General features: G+C 39.3%; 1 pseudogene; it reads left to right on the top strand.

Annotated features, from left to right (window-relative positions):
• The first annotated feature begins 8,783 nt into the window (after positions 1–8,783).
• Positions 8,784–15,344, top strand: LOC114504767 (annotated as a pseudogene).
• Positions 15,345–15,624: the final 280 nt, after the last annotated feature.

Below are 15,624 nucleotides of genomic sequence, written 5' to 3'. Positions count from 1 at the left end.
TGCGGTTGCTGAGGGCTGTGGCCTGCAACCCAGGCATGTTCCCTGACTGGGAATCAAACCTGCGACACTTTGGTTCGCAGCCCACACTCAATCCACTGAGCTATGCCTGCCAGGGCCTTATTTTCTTTTTTTAAATATATTTTTCTGATTATGTATTACAGTTGTCCTATTTCTGCCCCTTCATACCCCTCCACCCTGAACACCCTCTCCCACCCACATTTTCCCCCTTTAGTTCCTGTCCATGTGTCATAAGTTCTTTAGCTTCTATATTTCCCATACTACTCTTGCCCTCCCCCTGTCTATTTTCCCCCTATCATCTATGCTACTTATTCTCTGTACCTTTTCCCCCTCTCTCCTCCTCCCACTCCTTGTTGCCAACCCTCCATATAATCTCCATTTCTGTGATTCTGTTCCTGTTCTAGTTCTTTGCTTAGTTTGTTTGTTTGTTTGTTTTGTTTTTGCTTATTCTTTTTTTCCTTTTTTTTAAATTTCAATCATTGTTCAAGTACAGTTTTCTCCCCTCTACTCCCGTTCCAGCCCCTCCACCCAACCCTCCCCCCTTCCACCCATTACCCCCCACCCCTAGTTTTTGTCCATGTGTCCTCCAAATTTGTTCCTGTAATCCCTACCCATTCCCCCCTGAAATTCCCTCTTCTCTCCCCTCTGGCCACTGTGAGACTATCCCCTATTTCAGTGTCTTTGGTTATATTTTGCTAGTTTTTTGTTTTGTTTTGTTTTGTTGTTTAGATTCCTGTTAAAGGTGATATCATGTTTTTTAGGTGTGGTTGTTAATAATTGTGAGTTTGCTGTCATTTTACTATACATGTTTTTTATCTTCTTTTTCTTAGATAAGTCTCTTTAACATGTCATATAATAAGGGCTTGGTGATGACAAACTCCTTTAACTTGACCTTATCTGGACAGCCCTTTATCTGCCCTTCCATTCTAAATGAAAGCTTTGCTGGATAGAGCAATCTTGGATGTAGGTCCTTGCCTTTCATGACTTGGAATACTTCTTTCCAGCCCCTTCTTGCCTGCAAGGTCTCTTTTCAGAAATCAGCTGACAGTCTGATGAACTCCTTTGTAGGTTACTGTCTCCATATCTCTTGCTACTTCTAGGATTCTCTCCTTCATTTTAACCTTGAGTAATGTAATTATGATGTCCCTTGGTGTGTTCCTTTTTAGGTCCAGCTTCTTTGGGACTCTCTGAGCTTCCTGGACTTCCTGGAAGTCTATTTCCTTTGCCAGATTGGGGAAGTTCTCCTTTATTATTTGTTCAAATATGTGTTCAATCAGTTGCTTTTCCTCTTCCCCTTCTGGTACCCCTATAATTCGGATGTTAGAACGTTTAAAGATGTCCTGGAGGTTCCTAAGCTTCTTCTCAGTTTTTTTTTTTAATTTTTGTTTCTTCATTCTTTTCTGTTTGGTTGTTTCTTTCTTCCTTCTGGTGCACTCCATTGATTTGAGTCCCAGTTTTCTTCCCACCACTATTGGTTCCCTGTGCATTTTCCTTCATTTTATTTAGCAGAGCCTTCATTTTTTCATCTAATTTGCAACCAAATGCAACCAATTCTGTGAGCATCCTGATCACCAGTGCTTTGAACTGTGCATCTGATAGGTTGACTATCTCTTCATTGCTTAGATGTATTTGCTGTGGAGATTTGATCTGTTCTTCCTTTTGGGCCATTATTTTTGTCTTGTCACACCTGTTGCATATGAGGGGTGGAGCCTTAGGTGTTCACTAGGGCATGGCAACCCAGTAGCTGGGTTATGATGCTGTATGTGGGGGCAGGGTCCAAGAGGGAATAATGGTGCTTTCTCCACTCTCTGTTGGATTTCAGTCCCTTCTGCCTCTTCCCCCAAGCAAACTTGGCCTTTCTGGTGCTAATTCCCATATGGGTGGGCTTGTGTACATTCTAGGACCCCAAGGGTCTCTCTAATGAACTCTCCTGTGAGGCTGGGAATCTCTCCCTGTGCCTCAACCCCCACAGGTGTTTTCAATCGATGTCTGAGGCTCTATTTCCTGGCGCAGGGACCCTGGGTTGTGCAGTCTATCTTGTTCCCCAGTTTTGCCTGGTTTATCTGCACACGAATGTAGGACTGACCTGTCAGCCGGCCACCTTGCACACAGTGCCTCTCTTCACAAAAGCCACCTTACTGGGTCTGCCATTGCCACCCTGTGCCCAGGGTTTTCCAACTGCCCCCTGCATGCCCAGGGCCCACCCACTGTGATCTTGCATGCCCGGTGCCACTGCTTTTTGTGCCATGACCTCTCTCTGTCTGGCTGCCTGACTCTGGCCCTCCTACCAGTCTGGATGAATGTGTCTATTTTAACTCCTTGGTTGTCCAACTTCCATACAGTTCACTGTTCTGTCAGTTCTAGTTGTTATTTTGTTTCTAAATTGTTGTCCTTATTTTGGTTGTGTGTGGAGGCACAGTGTGTCTACCTACACCTCCATCTTGGCTGGAAGTCACCAATATGCCATATTTTCTTTATCTATTCATTTATCTACATACACTTAGATTGTTTCCATATTTTGACTGTTGTGAAAAATGCTGCAGTGACTGTGAGGATACAGATATCTCTTTGAGATAGTTCTTTCCTTTCCTTTTAATATATACTCAGAAGTGGAATTGATGGATCATTTGTTATTTCTATTTTTAATTGTTCAAGAAACCTCCACATTGTTTTCTTTTTTTTTTTCTCCACATTGTTTTCCATAGTAGTTGCATCATTTTACAATATATAAAAGATTTTGAATGAAGAAACAATGCTTAGAAGTTTATATGTGGAGTGTTAGCAAAGTAGATATTTTGGGATCCCAAATTAGTCTATTAAAGATAAATTAATATTGGTTTTCACTGTCATTAAAACAACCAGTTAAACAGTTTAAAAGAAAGCAATCAGTCCCCTTTACATGTTGTCATTGTGGCATTATGAAGTCATGGCCCTTGTCAACAAATGTTTTATGGTTTCATTGCCATAATATCATTATTATTTGGCTAAGACATTCCTATAGCTGTCCTTTAACCTGCCCTATGTTTGTTTTTTACAATAATACCCACTATACCAGTTGTGTTTTTTTTAATTAACATCTCTTAATGTACTTACTGTATGTCCAACACTGTGCAAAAGGATTTGACTGTATCACCACTATCCTTTAGATCAAATATCATTACTAGCCTATTTTTTTTCAAAAAAAGGAGTCTTATTTTTTTCCTTTCAAAAAAAAGGAAACAAGCTAAGAAAGCTTTAGGACTGTACTTTATTAATTCTAAGAACACATTTTGCATTTCTGATATCAGGATGATTTTGTTATTAGTGGCATCTTACAATCATATGGTAGAGAAAATAGCCTTGCATAATAGCTATTATGTGTGTGTGTGTATACTTCGTTATTATACTTGTTGATACTACTGTCAATTGTCTTGAATATATGATGTACAGTACTAAACCTGGCAAGTTTTATTGTCAATTTAAATGTTTTCAACAGTGCTCACTCTGAATTGACTTTGAAAGGAAAAGATACTGTGTATGCTGAAAGGCACTGGAAACAGTGGCAGGGTAGCAATTGGATATTAGTGAAACAAACAAAGTATATATATATATATATATATATATATATATATATATATACATACACACACATCCACAATTTCTTATTTTTTAAAATTTTTAAAAAGATTTTATTTATTTATTTTTTAGAGAGGGAAGGGATGGAGAAAGAGAGAGAGAGAGAGAGAGAGAGAGAGAGAGAAACATCAATGTGTGATTGCTGGGGGCCGTGGCCTGCAACCCAGGCATGTGCCCTGACTGGGAATCAAACCTGTGACACTTTGGTTCGCAGCCTGCACTTAATCCACTGAGCTACACCAGCCAGGGCCCAATTTCTTTTTTTTTTTTTTTTGCAAAGTTACAATTAAGTGATTTACACAAACATTGGAAAGAAAGATGCCCACAAAAAGAAAACTTTGTTATATTTTTTACTGCTATGTTGAAAAGGATTGCCAAGCAAAGTAAACAAAGGCTAAATTGTGAAATCACACTACACAGAAATGCAAGAAATTTCAAGGCATGCAATGAGAGGCTTGTGTATGCAAGTTGCTCAGCACTATTGCTAAGGCATTATGTCATTGTTTAATTGGAAATTTCTTTTCTTATGTATTGATATATAAAATAATGATGTGTCATATAATTGATGACATCTTAGACTTGATGGCATTAGGTATCTTGCCCAGGGTCACAAAACTAGTAAGTAGAAGTGTAGAGACTCATAAGGCAGGCCTCGGCTCTTAACAAGGAGGCTTTAGTGGAAATTCTTTGACTTTATAACTTCTCTTTTACCTTTAACAAGCCTGTAAGCATTTCTTTTAAGCTAAATAGTACTAAATGTGTTTTATATTTCTTGGTAATTTCATGACTATCATGGGGATCACTGTAGGTAGAATCTTTGGTAGCAGTATCTAAAAGAGTCAGGAGTCACTAAAATTAAGAAAAACATCAAAATAATTAGTTGCAGGTCACAACAGCCCTCGTGTGAAGGGGTAAATGATCCCGTCTGCATCAAGTTCCCCTCAAAACAGTAATGAATGTGTAGTGTCTTCTATCATTTGGAAATATCAAATAGAAGCACAAATATTAGAATCAATGAGGTTGGGGTCTTAGTTCTATACAGTCACGTTTCATAGCCCTTCCATGACTCCTTCCTTTCTTTCAGAATTTATTGCTTCAAGGAACTTAAGAAAAATGAAACTATTTCAATGTCTTTGGTTAACATTGAAATTAAGAAAAATTTTACAGTAACCAGAGGGGGGTGGGAGGGGATGTTGGGGTGAGGGGTGGAAGGATTTTCAGGGACAACTATAAAGGACACATGGACAAAGCCAAGGGGGTTGGAATCAGGGGAGGGTGGTGTGGGGTAAATGCAGACAACTGTAATTGAACAACAATAAAATAATTTAAAAATAGAAAATAAAATAAAATAATGACTCATGATTACCTCAGAGAAGTAAGTAATCATGGATATAACAGTAACAAATAAATATATAGCACCTTATCATTTTTTATACCCTCTCAATTTTGTTTTACTTTGCTCTCACAGCAAAACTTTGTAGTGGTTAAGAACAAACTGCGCTGGAAATCTTCACACCATCATCTGGATTCCAGTCTCAATCACTGATAAGCTGGTTGACTTGAGGAAAAATCACTTCATTTTCATGAACCTCATTTTTCTCATTTGTAATATTAGGAATTGGTAATAATAATACATGCCTTGAATGCTGTTATGAGAATGAAATGAGATAATGTTTGTAAAGCAATTCAGCACAGTGCTTGCTGTCTAAAAGCTAAATAAATGTAAGCTCCTATTGCTATGTGCAAAACAACCCTTGCGTAACTAAACAACTTTACAAATTAAAAAACTAGGGTTCAGAGAAGTTAAGTCAATATCCGAGGTCACACAGCTAGGAAGGAGCCATGCTGGTACATAAACCCAGGACTGCACTTGCCTTGGATACAGGCAAAGTGTGTAATAGAGAACCTCTCAAAGTCTGTACCAACTCAGTAATGACCATTTTATTTATAATTTCCATGTAACTTGACACATTACTGAAAGAGCTATAATAGCTTGAAAATTATTTTTCCTTCTTTCATAAAGGCTACTGATGAATATAGATGGAAATAAAAATTGAATAGACTTTGCTAACAGGTCATAGTACATGGTTGTCAAAGTGCTACAAGCCAATTTCTGTTATAACCAAAATTTCTTTATTAAAAAAGGGGACCAAATCCTAGCTACATTATCACAAATTCAAGATGTTAATGATACATTTTTTTTTTAAAGCAAGAGAGAGTATAGTCAGGGTGTCAGAAGCTTTATGTAAAGGATCTAATCTGTACAAAAAAACACTTAAATTTCCTATTTCTGTAACCCTTGGTGATTATTTGAATTTGCATGCAAGATTGTAATCTGCATAATTAGTTCCAGTAGTTTACAGAAGCAGATTAGATATAATCAAAGAGGTCAAGAGTTAGACAAGAGTGAGCTTCAGAGAAGTGGATGCTGTGTTAACTCCTGTTCTTAGGTGCATCTTTGTGTTCAGGAACCACTGAGCTAGAAACAAAAGGATGGCCCAGGGGTGCAGAGAAGAGATGGAGAAAAAGAGCTCTGGGAAGATAGTTCTGTAGGTTTCTGGAGTTATGAGCAATGCAGCAGAGAATGAGGATGTAGAAAGGGATTGAAATTCCAGATCAAATCAAAAGAATTGCTCAATAAGGGCTGGGTACCTGCAAGAATCCAACAGCTAAGAGAAAACCTGAAACCAGTTCCCTAGAAAGAAGAGTGCCTTAAGAGAGCATAGAGCAGAACACACCAGAGGGAATAATATGATAGCAGAGCAAGGAGGCCACAGCAAGAGTATCAAAACACCCCAGAACAAACTACTAAACCAACTATGCTGGTGGAATGAGTAAGCCTCTCCAAAAAAAGTACAGCCCATAAAGAACAGTTAGGTAGTCCACCCTCACTGAGTAGCCAAGTCAAGGGAAAGCATTCAGCTGAATAAATGGGACCACCTTTAAACCATGTGCTTTAATCCTTACCAATGGAGAGACCCTGTCCTTAAGCAGTGGACACAATCCACTCTAGCAGATGATTTAGGTCTTGGGAAAGTTGGGAGGACTACATACTAGGGAGAGCTGAAGTCATGGAGCAAGCTTACCAGCAGGGCAAGCATACTGAAGAAGGTGCATAAGTGGCTAAAGACCTCATGGCTTAAAAAAAAAATTCATTGTTGTTCAATTACAGTTGTCTCCATTTTACCCTCATTACACTCCCCTGCCCTAACTAACCCCACCTCCCACATTCAATCCTCGACCCTTCCAGTTGTCTTTGTCCATGGGTCCTCTATACATGATCCTTAATGGTCCTTCCCCTTCTTTTCCTCATTATTCTCCTCCCCACCTCTCCTCTGGTTATTATAGGTTTGTTCTGTATTTCCACATCTTTGGCTCTATTTTGCTCGTTCATTTGATTTGTTTTTTAGAGTTCCCTTACAGGTAAAATTACATGGTATTTGTATTTAACTGACTGGCTTACTTCACTTAATGTAATGCTCTCCAGTTCTATTCATGCTGTCATGAAGGGTAGGAGTTCCTTCATTTTTTCTTTTGCATAGTAATACATTGTGTAAATTTTCCACAATTTTTTGATGCACTCATTTTGGATGGCTTCCAGCACTTGGCAATTATAAATTGTGCTGCTATGAACATTGGGGTGCATAGGTTCTTTTGATTAGTGTTTCAGGATTCTTAAGGTATAAGAACACCAGTGGAACTGCCAGGTCAAAAGGCAGTTGCATTTTTAGTTTTTAAAATAAATTCCACACTGTTTTCCACAGTGGCTGCACCAGTCTGCATCCCCAGCAACAGTGTACTACTGTTCCCTTTCTCCACAACTTTGCCAGCACTTGGAGTTTGTTGATTTGTTTATGATGGCCATTCTGACTGATGTGAAGTGGTATATCATTATGGTTTTAATTTGTATCTCTCTGATGGCTAGTGATGTTGAACATTCTTTCATATATCTCTGAGTCCTCTGTATGTCCTCCTTGGAGAAGTGTCTGTTCAGGTCCTTTGCCAGTTTTTTAATTGGATTACTTGTCTTCCTGGTGTTGGTTAGATGAGTTTTTTTATATATTTTGGAGATCAAACCCTTGTCTGAGATATCATTGGCAAATATATTTTCTCATATGATTAGTTCCCTTTTCATTTTAAAGCTGTGAAGAAGCTTTTTATTTTGATGAAGTCACATTTGTTTATTCTTTCCTTTATATCCCTTGCTCTAGGGCACATATTGGTGAAAATACTGCTGCATGGAATATCTGAGATACTATATGATCTCCCCTATAGGTGGAACCTAATCAACTAAACAAAAAAAAAGCAAAATACAACCAGAGACATTAAAATTAAGAACAAACTGATAGTAGCCAGATAGAAGGAGGGAGAGGGATAACAGGTGATAATAGGTGAAGGGCCATCAAGCAACAGGTATAAAGGACACATGGACAAAGCCAAAGGGGGTAGGTTCAAGGGTGTGAGGCCAGGATGGGTGTGGTGGGGGTCCATGGTAGGGTGAAAATGGAGACAACTGTACTTGAAGAACAATAAAAAATGACTGTCAGCTGATTTCTCAAAAGAAACTTTGCAGGTCAGAAGGAACTTGCACAAAATATTCAAAGAGATGAAAAGCAAGGACCTATAACTAAAGTTACTCTACCCAGCAAAGCTATCATTTAGAATCAAAGGACAGATAAAGAATTTCCCAGACAAGGTAAAGCTAAGTGAGCACATCATGAAACCAGCATTATATGAAATGATAAAAGGTCTCATTTAAGAAGAAGAAAAATATGAATAAAATGGCAATAAATACATATCTATTAACAATTGAATGCCCCCCCAAAAGAAAAGAGACAAGCAGAACAGAAACAAAGAACATTTTTTATGGTTGCCAGGTGGGATATAGGTCAGGGGTATGAGCGAAAAAGTGAAGGGATTAAGAAGCATGGATTGGTAGTTACAGGGTAGTCATGGAGATATAAAGTACAGCATGAGACATAGAATAGCCAAAGAACACATATGCATGACCCATGAACATGGACAACAATGTGGGGATTGACTGAGGGAATAGGGGGAATGGGTGGAGGGGGGTCAAATGGGGAAAATTGGGACAACTCTAATAGCATAATCAATAAAATATAATTTAAAAAATAATTAAAAATGTCTGTCTGCTCCTCCTGTTCAACAGACAGCCACGTCTTCCTGCACAGTGCCAGCCTGAACCATGATGGTGAAGATTGGAGTGAACAGGTTTGGCCATATTGGGTGCCTGGTCACCAGGGCTGCCTTTTACTTTGGCAAAGTGGATGTTGTCACCATCGATGACCCTTTCATTGACCTCAACTACATGGTCTACTTGTTCTACTATGATTCTTCTCACTGCAAGTTCAAAGGCACAGTCAAGGCTGAGAATGGGAAGCTTGTCATCAATGGTAAGTCCATCTCCATCTTCCAGGAGCAAGATCCTGCCAACATCAAATGGGATGCTGCTGCTGCTGCTGAATATGTTGTGGAATTCACTGGTGTCTTCACTACTATGGAAAAGGCTGGGGCTCACTTGAAGGGTGGAACCAAGAGGGCTATCATCTCTCCCCCTTCTGCAGATGCCCCCATGTTTGTGATGGGTGAGAACCATGACATGTCTGACAACTCCATGAAGATTGTCAGCAATGCCTCCTATACCACCAACTGCTTGGCCTCCCTAGCCAAGGTCATCCATGACTATTTTGGCATTGTGAGGGGACTCATGACCACAGTCCATGCCATCACTGTTACCCAGAAGACCACGGATGGGCCCTCTGGCAAGCTGTAGCATGATAGCCGAGGGGCTGCCTAGAATATCATCTGTGCTTCCACTGGTGCTGCCAAGGCTGTGGGTAAGGTCAACCCTGAGCTGAATGGGAATCTCACTTGCATGGTCTTCCTTGTCTCCACCCGCAATATGTCAGTTTTGGATCTGACCTGCCACCTGGAGAAAGCTGCCAAATACAATAACATCAAGAAGGGAGTGACGCAGGCATCAGAGGGCCCACTCAAGGGAATACTGGGCTGTACTGAGGACCAGGTTGTCTCTTGCAGCTTTAACAGTGACACCCCTCCTCCACCTTCAATGTCAGGGCTGGCATTGCCCTCCATGACCACTTTGTCAAGCTCATTTCCTGGTATGACAATGAATTTGGCTATAGCAACAAGGTGGTGGACCTTGTAGTCCACATGGCCTCCAAGGAGTAAGAGCCCCCTGGACCATCAGCCCCAGTGACAAGGAAGAGAGGCCCTCAACTACTGGGGAGTGTTTGCCCCAAATTGATCCCCAACACACTGAGAATCTCCTGACCTTCAGTTTCCATCCTAGATCCCCTGAAGAGGTGAAGGGCTTAGGGAGCCCTGCCTTGTCATGCACCATCAATAGAGTTCGCAGTACCACCCCCCCCAAAAAAAAGAATAAAAAACAAGTAAAACCATTGTCCCAAGCTTGGGGAAATTTGAGGTTATGTTTGAGATTTGTGTGTGTGTTCTGTCATTTTGAAGGTCATTTGAATGTATACGTAGTTATTTGAATAAAGATTAATTTGGGTCTTGCCTTGGTTGGTGTGGCCCAGTGGATTGAGTGCCAGCCTGCAGATCAAAGGGTTGCTGGTTCAATTCCCAGTCTATGTCACATTCATGGGTTGTGGGCCAGGTCCCTAGTAGGGGGCATGTGAGAGGCAACCACACATTGATGTTTCTCTCCCTCTCCCTTCCCCTCTCTAAAATATAAATAAATAAAATATTTTTTAAAAGTTTTAAGATTATTTTGGCTCTTATTAAGTCCCTTCAGTTTTGGATGCTACTCTTTTATCTAATGACACACTTAATTACCTCACAATAAGTCTGTGCTGATTTGTTTCGTTTCTGGTAAGGTAACTATAATGACAATTGATAAACTTAAAAAATGGATTATTCCAAAGGAACTTACAAAATGTTAAACTCTCTTATTCTAGTGATAGATTCTTAGAAAATATAGAATTCACACAGGTAGTAGAGAGATTTGGGGTACAGGTATGGGAAGACATGTACATTCTATTAAGATGTGGGTATTTTGCTCTAAAACCAAAGCTTCCCCCAAAAATCTGAGATGAGCTTTAAGGAAGTGATTGCTGACTTTCTGAGGAATAATGAGTGCTAATTAATCATCTGAAATAATTTCTAACAGCCTTGTTCCTCTATATATTTTCCTTGATGAAAAACTTTAAGACACGAAATGAAATAAAGACCACCACATCAAAAGTAGATTTACCCTTTGAGAAATGGCTATGTCAGCTGGTTTGTAATAGGAACAAAGTAGCTAATCACTGTTCCTGAACACTGAGACACAAACTTTATAGACAGTGAACACTTTTACAGGTGAGGTTCTGAGGTGTAATTGTTAATGTGACATTTAGACTGTGAAATTTCTCCAGTAAGAATGTCTTTGCATGGAATGGAGAAGTTTTAACAAAATGTAATATTTGAAAACTCTGTTACCATTCACACACATTATCTATTTAAGTTTCATAATCACCATCCTATGAAACAGATATTTATAGATTATTATTGTTTTGCTATTGTTATGATTATTAATATTATTCCCATGTTAAGATGAGCAAACTGAGGTTCACAGTTGCCTAAAGGCAATTATAACTAGGAGTGCAGAAAGTAAAATAAAACTCTGAGGAGAGTCATCCAAAGCAGGCTGAATGGAAATTGGAGGCAAAAGCAGGATGTTTCTCATGGAGCAAACTGACAGCTGTAAGAGGGGAAGGGGGAGAGGGGACTGGATGAAAGAAGTGGAAGGGATTCGTCAAAGAACATACATGAATGACCCATAGACATGGACAATGGTGAGGGGATTGCCTGAGAGAGAGAAGGGGGCTGAGTGGAAAGGTCAAAGGGAGAAAAATTGGGACAGCTGATATAGCATAAATAATAAAATATTTTTTAAAAGCGGTACATTTCTGAAGCTTGTGAGAAATGAAAAACACATTAAAAAACAGAGCTCTTGGTCAATCAACGTGAATCTTCCTACCAAAGCCTTGACTATATCTCTTCAGTCTGCTACCCAAATTGAGGATGGCCCATGGGGAACCTTTTGATCTCATGTTCTTATGTCCTCTCTCTCTCTCACTCTCTCTCTCCCCCCTCACCTCTTCTCCCCTCTCCTCTCTCTCCCTTCCTCCCTCCTTCCCCTCTCTCCCTCCCCCTTCCCTCTCCCCTCTTCTATCCCTCTCCACTCACTTCTTTATCTTCCTGTGAATCTCTCCTCCCTATTTTTCTCAATCTCCCTGGTCATTGTCTTTCACTTTCAGACAGGCAGTTCTTAGGGGAAAATAAGGATTCTTTTCTTGGCTTACACGTTAGGTTTTTGTGCCCAACTGGATGCCAAAACATTACATGTCAAAGTGTTCCTTTAGTGAAACCAAATATGGCACCTTCATTCATAGAGTCAGCATGGTATACATATGGGCAAAATATGGAATTATAGGTTCTGGTTCTGTTTTATATTGACTATGTCCTTTTAGGTAAGTCTCCCAGCACCTCTGTGATTCTGTTTTATCATAAAAAAATTAGTAGTGCTGCTCTGGCTGGTGTGGCTCAGTGGATTGAGTGCCAGCCTGTGAACCAAAGGGTCTCTGGTTAGACTTCCAGTCAGGACACATTCCTGGGTTGCGGACCAGGTTCCCAGTAGGGGGCACGCAAGAAGCAACCACACATTGATGTTTCCCTCCCTCTCTTCCTCCTTCCCTTCTTCTCTCTCTAAAATAAATAAATAAACAAACAAACAAACAAACAAATAAATCTTTTAAAAAAATTAGTAATGCTATCCTCCAGGATTCTTGTAAGTATTAAATGAATTCATGTATACAAAATACCTAGTATAGTCTATGCACAGGGTCAGTGCTCATGTAAGGGGGTTGGATCATAAAGTCTACCTTCCATTATGATCAATTATCCCTCATAGAGATTGACTTGATAATTTCATGAGGATTTGTTCATTCCAAGTTAGCCCTAAGTAGGTCTACTACAGGAGATAGAGGAGCACCACTGACATCCCTGGGCTCCAGGAAGTAGGAAAGACTTGTCATATTCTGTTAAACAAGCTCCATCATGTCCCATTGCTCACCAGCACTGGCCCCTAACACACAACAGACACATACCCCTCTACACACCCTGACAGTACCTACTTCAACATACTCAAACAGCACAGTGAAGTGGGAACTCTTAGCAGCACTGATGCAAAATCTAAAGGTCATCATATAAAATCATGTGTTTAGCACAGTGTTTAGTACAAAAGTGAAGTTCAAAAATGTTAGTTATTAGTCTTGGTATTTCTTATTATCCCCCCCAAAAAAAACAACAAAACTATGGGCTATTTTAGCTTCTAAATCTGACCAGAGCCTGAACTTTATCCAAAGTTCTGAGACTCTAGGCTATTTTGACTGTCACTTAATTGTTTTCACCAACATGAAAGAAGAAAAAAAGCATGGTAAAGTACTAAGGGGCCAGAATCATATATTTCAGCATTGTATGACCTCCCTCCCACCCTCATCTTGGTTACCTAGCCCAGGGCATTGTACACAGTAGGAACTCAGTGCTATTTAAAGAATAAATAAACAAATGGGTGATACAAGTTCAACTGCCTCTCAGAATTTCTGTTTAGCTTCTGGTGAACAATTATGCTTTTCTGGTTTATACTTGTACTCCCAAAGCCCTGGGCTTTAGTAAAGTCTACTAATGAAGATTAGCAGAATCTGTGGCAAAGTACCCAGTCCTTTCAAGGATAGATATTTTCCCAGACTAGACACTTTTATCCTGAGCTTCAACTCTCACTGGTCCTAAACACACAATGCTTTCCTTTTCTTTCATTCATATCCACCACTAGAAATCTTACCCTTGGAGGAGCAGCACAAATACCACCTCTTCCACGAAGCCTTCTTTGATCTCCCCATCTGGAAATGATCTTGCTCTCCTTTGAACACCATTGCCCTTTGTACTTCTCTGTTGGCACTTCTCCCATTCCATCTTATATTAGAATTGTAATCCTGCCTCAGCTCCCCTGCTAGTCAGTGAACTCTTTGAGGGCACAGAACAGATTTTATACATGTTTGGTTTCCCCAACAACTAGCACTTCCTAGCTCATTGGTGCTCAATACATACTTGTATGAATGAGTGAATCCAAGCTAGGTACATGACTTGAGAAAAGTTGGCAGACTAGTAGAAAGCCTTGCTTGACATGATATACTTGAAAGGATAGAGCTTTATTATAAAATAAAGCATAGTACATGACCATTTCTTTGTCAACAACATCATTATTAGCCTGAAAATTATCTAAGGCATGATATTGGCTGAAGGAGATCTGATAGGAAAAAATAATGTTTCATTAAACCTCCAATAAAATAACATACATTTATAAAAAATTAAATCCAGCTGACTTTTGAAATGATTGTAATGGTGTTTAACTGGATGACATTTTAAGAGACACAAAATGTTCAGTTTCAGCTTTGACAGAATTCATCCATCACCTCAACATTGTTTGTCTCTAAAACCTTGCAGAGTCAGCTGGTTTGACCATTTTCTCTGCTTTGACCTAAGCTCCCATGATTGCTACCTGGTGGGTTTGTAGTCAAAGTTGACTGACAGTTGTGACAGTAAAAATGCTCTTTATAAACAGAAACCATGACCATGTAAATACAATCCTGGCATCAGGTTGTATACTTAAGTACTAAGCTAGTACTATACCATTAGCATGCAGCAGGGGTGTCCAAACTTTCGGCATCTCTGGGCCACACTGGAAGAAGAAGAGTTGTCTTGGGCCACACATTAAATACACAAACACTAATGAAAACTGCTGAGCAAAAAACAGGTTTGAAGTCAATTTACAATTTTTATGTTGAGCCACATTCATAGCCATCATGGGCCACATGTGGCCCACAGGCCATGGAATTGACACTCCTGATAGGACCTTCCCATATTACTATGAAATTACTCATTTTCTCTTGATTTTTTTCCTGCTGTGTGGAGGGGGTGGTTAAAAAATTTTTAATGAATGAAATACCTATGTGTATGTACTACATAATCTATACCTTCATTGTTGTTTTGATGTTTCTTAGGCTTTTATGGTCAATTCGTTTTCCTAAAGCTTATTTTCATTGAAATATAATTGATATATACCATTATACTGAATATTTGTTTCAGGTGTACAATATAAAGATTTGATATTTGTGTATATTGTGTAATGATCACCATAATAAGTCTAGTTAACATTATTACCACACATAGATACAATTTTTTCTCATGATGAGAACCTTTAAGATCCACTTTCTTAGCAACTTTCAAATATACAATACAGTTGTATTATTAACTATAACTCATAATTTTTAATTTGACCTCTGTACACCCCCATCAGATAAAGTACTATGGACAGAGTACACCTTAGGATCATCATAAGTTCTGAGCAAGGCTGCAAAGTCAACAAAGTTCCTGGATTTCTGGTTCCCTGTGCTTCACATAGTGGTACTTTCATTTCCATTTAAAGTCCCTTTTCCAGGTACATGGAATAAGAAGCATAAATGGTAGGTGCAAAATAGACAGGGGGAGGTTAGGAATAGTATAGGGAATGGAGAAGCCAACAAACTTATATTTATGAACCATGGACATGAACTAAGAGGGTAATGCTGGTGGGAGGGGTGGTGCAGGATAGAGAGGAATAAAGGACAGAAAAAATGAGACAACTCTAATAGCACAATCAATAAAAGAGAAAAAATGAGACAACTGTAATAGCACAATCAATAAAATATATTTTAAAAAAGAAAATTTTAAAAAGTAAAAATATAGATAAAGTCCCTTTTCCTCCTGACCTCCCAAATCCCATGCTGTCTCCTTAGCATTTCAGTTTGCACTGGTCCTATAAGCTTCCCATTACCCTTCTTTCCTAATGGCTAGCTTCATTTAAAACTTTTCTGTTTAGTGTCTTCATTTTTTAAGACTCTGCCC

This window comes from Phyllostomus discolor, chromosome X, assembly GCF_004126475.2.
Source record: "Phyllostomus discolor isolate MPI-MPIP mPhyDis1 chromosome X, mPhyDis1.pri.v3, whole genome shotgun sequence".
NCBI lineage: Eukaryota > Metazoa > Chordata > Mammalia > Chiroptera > Phyllostomidae > Phyllostomus > Phyllostomus discolor.
Note: the sequence above shows the minus strand (reverse complement) of the source record. Positions and strands in the feature narration are given on the sequence as shown.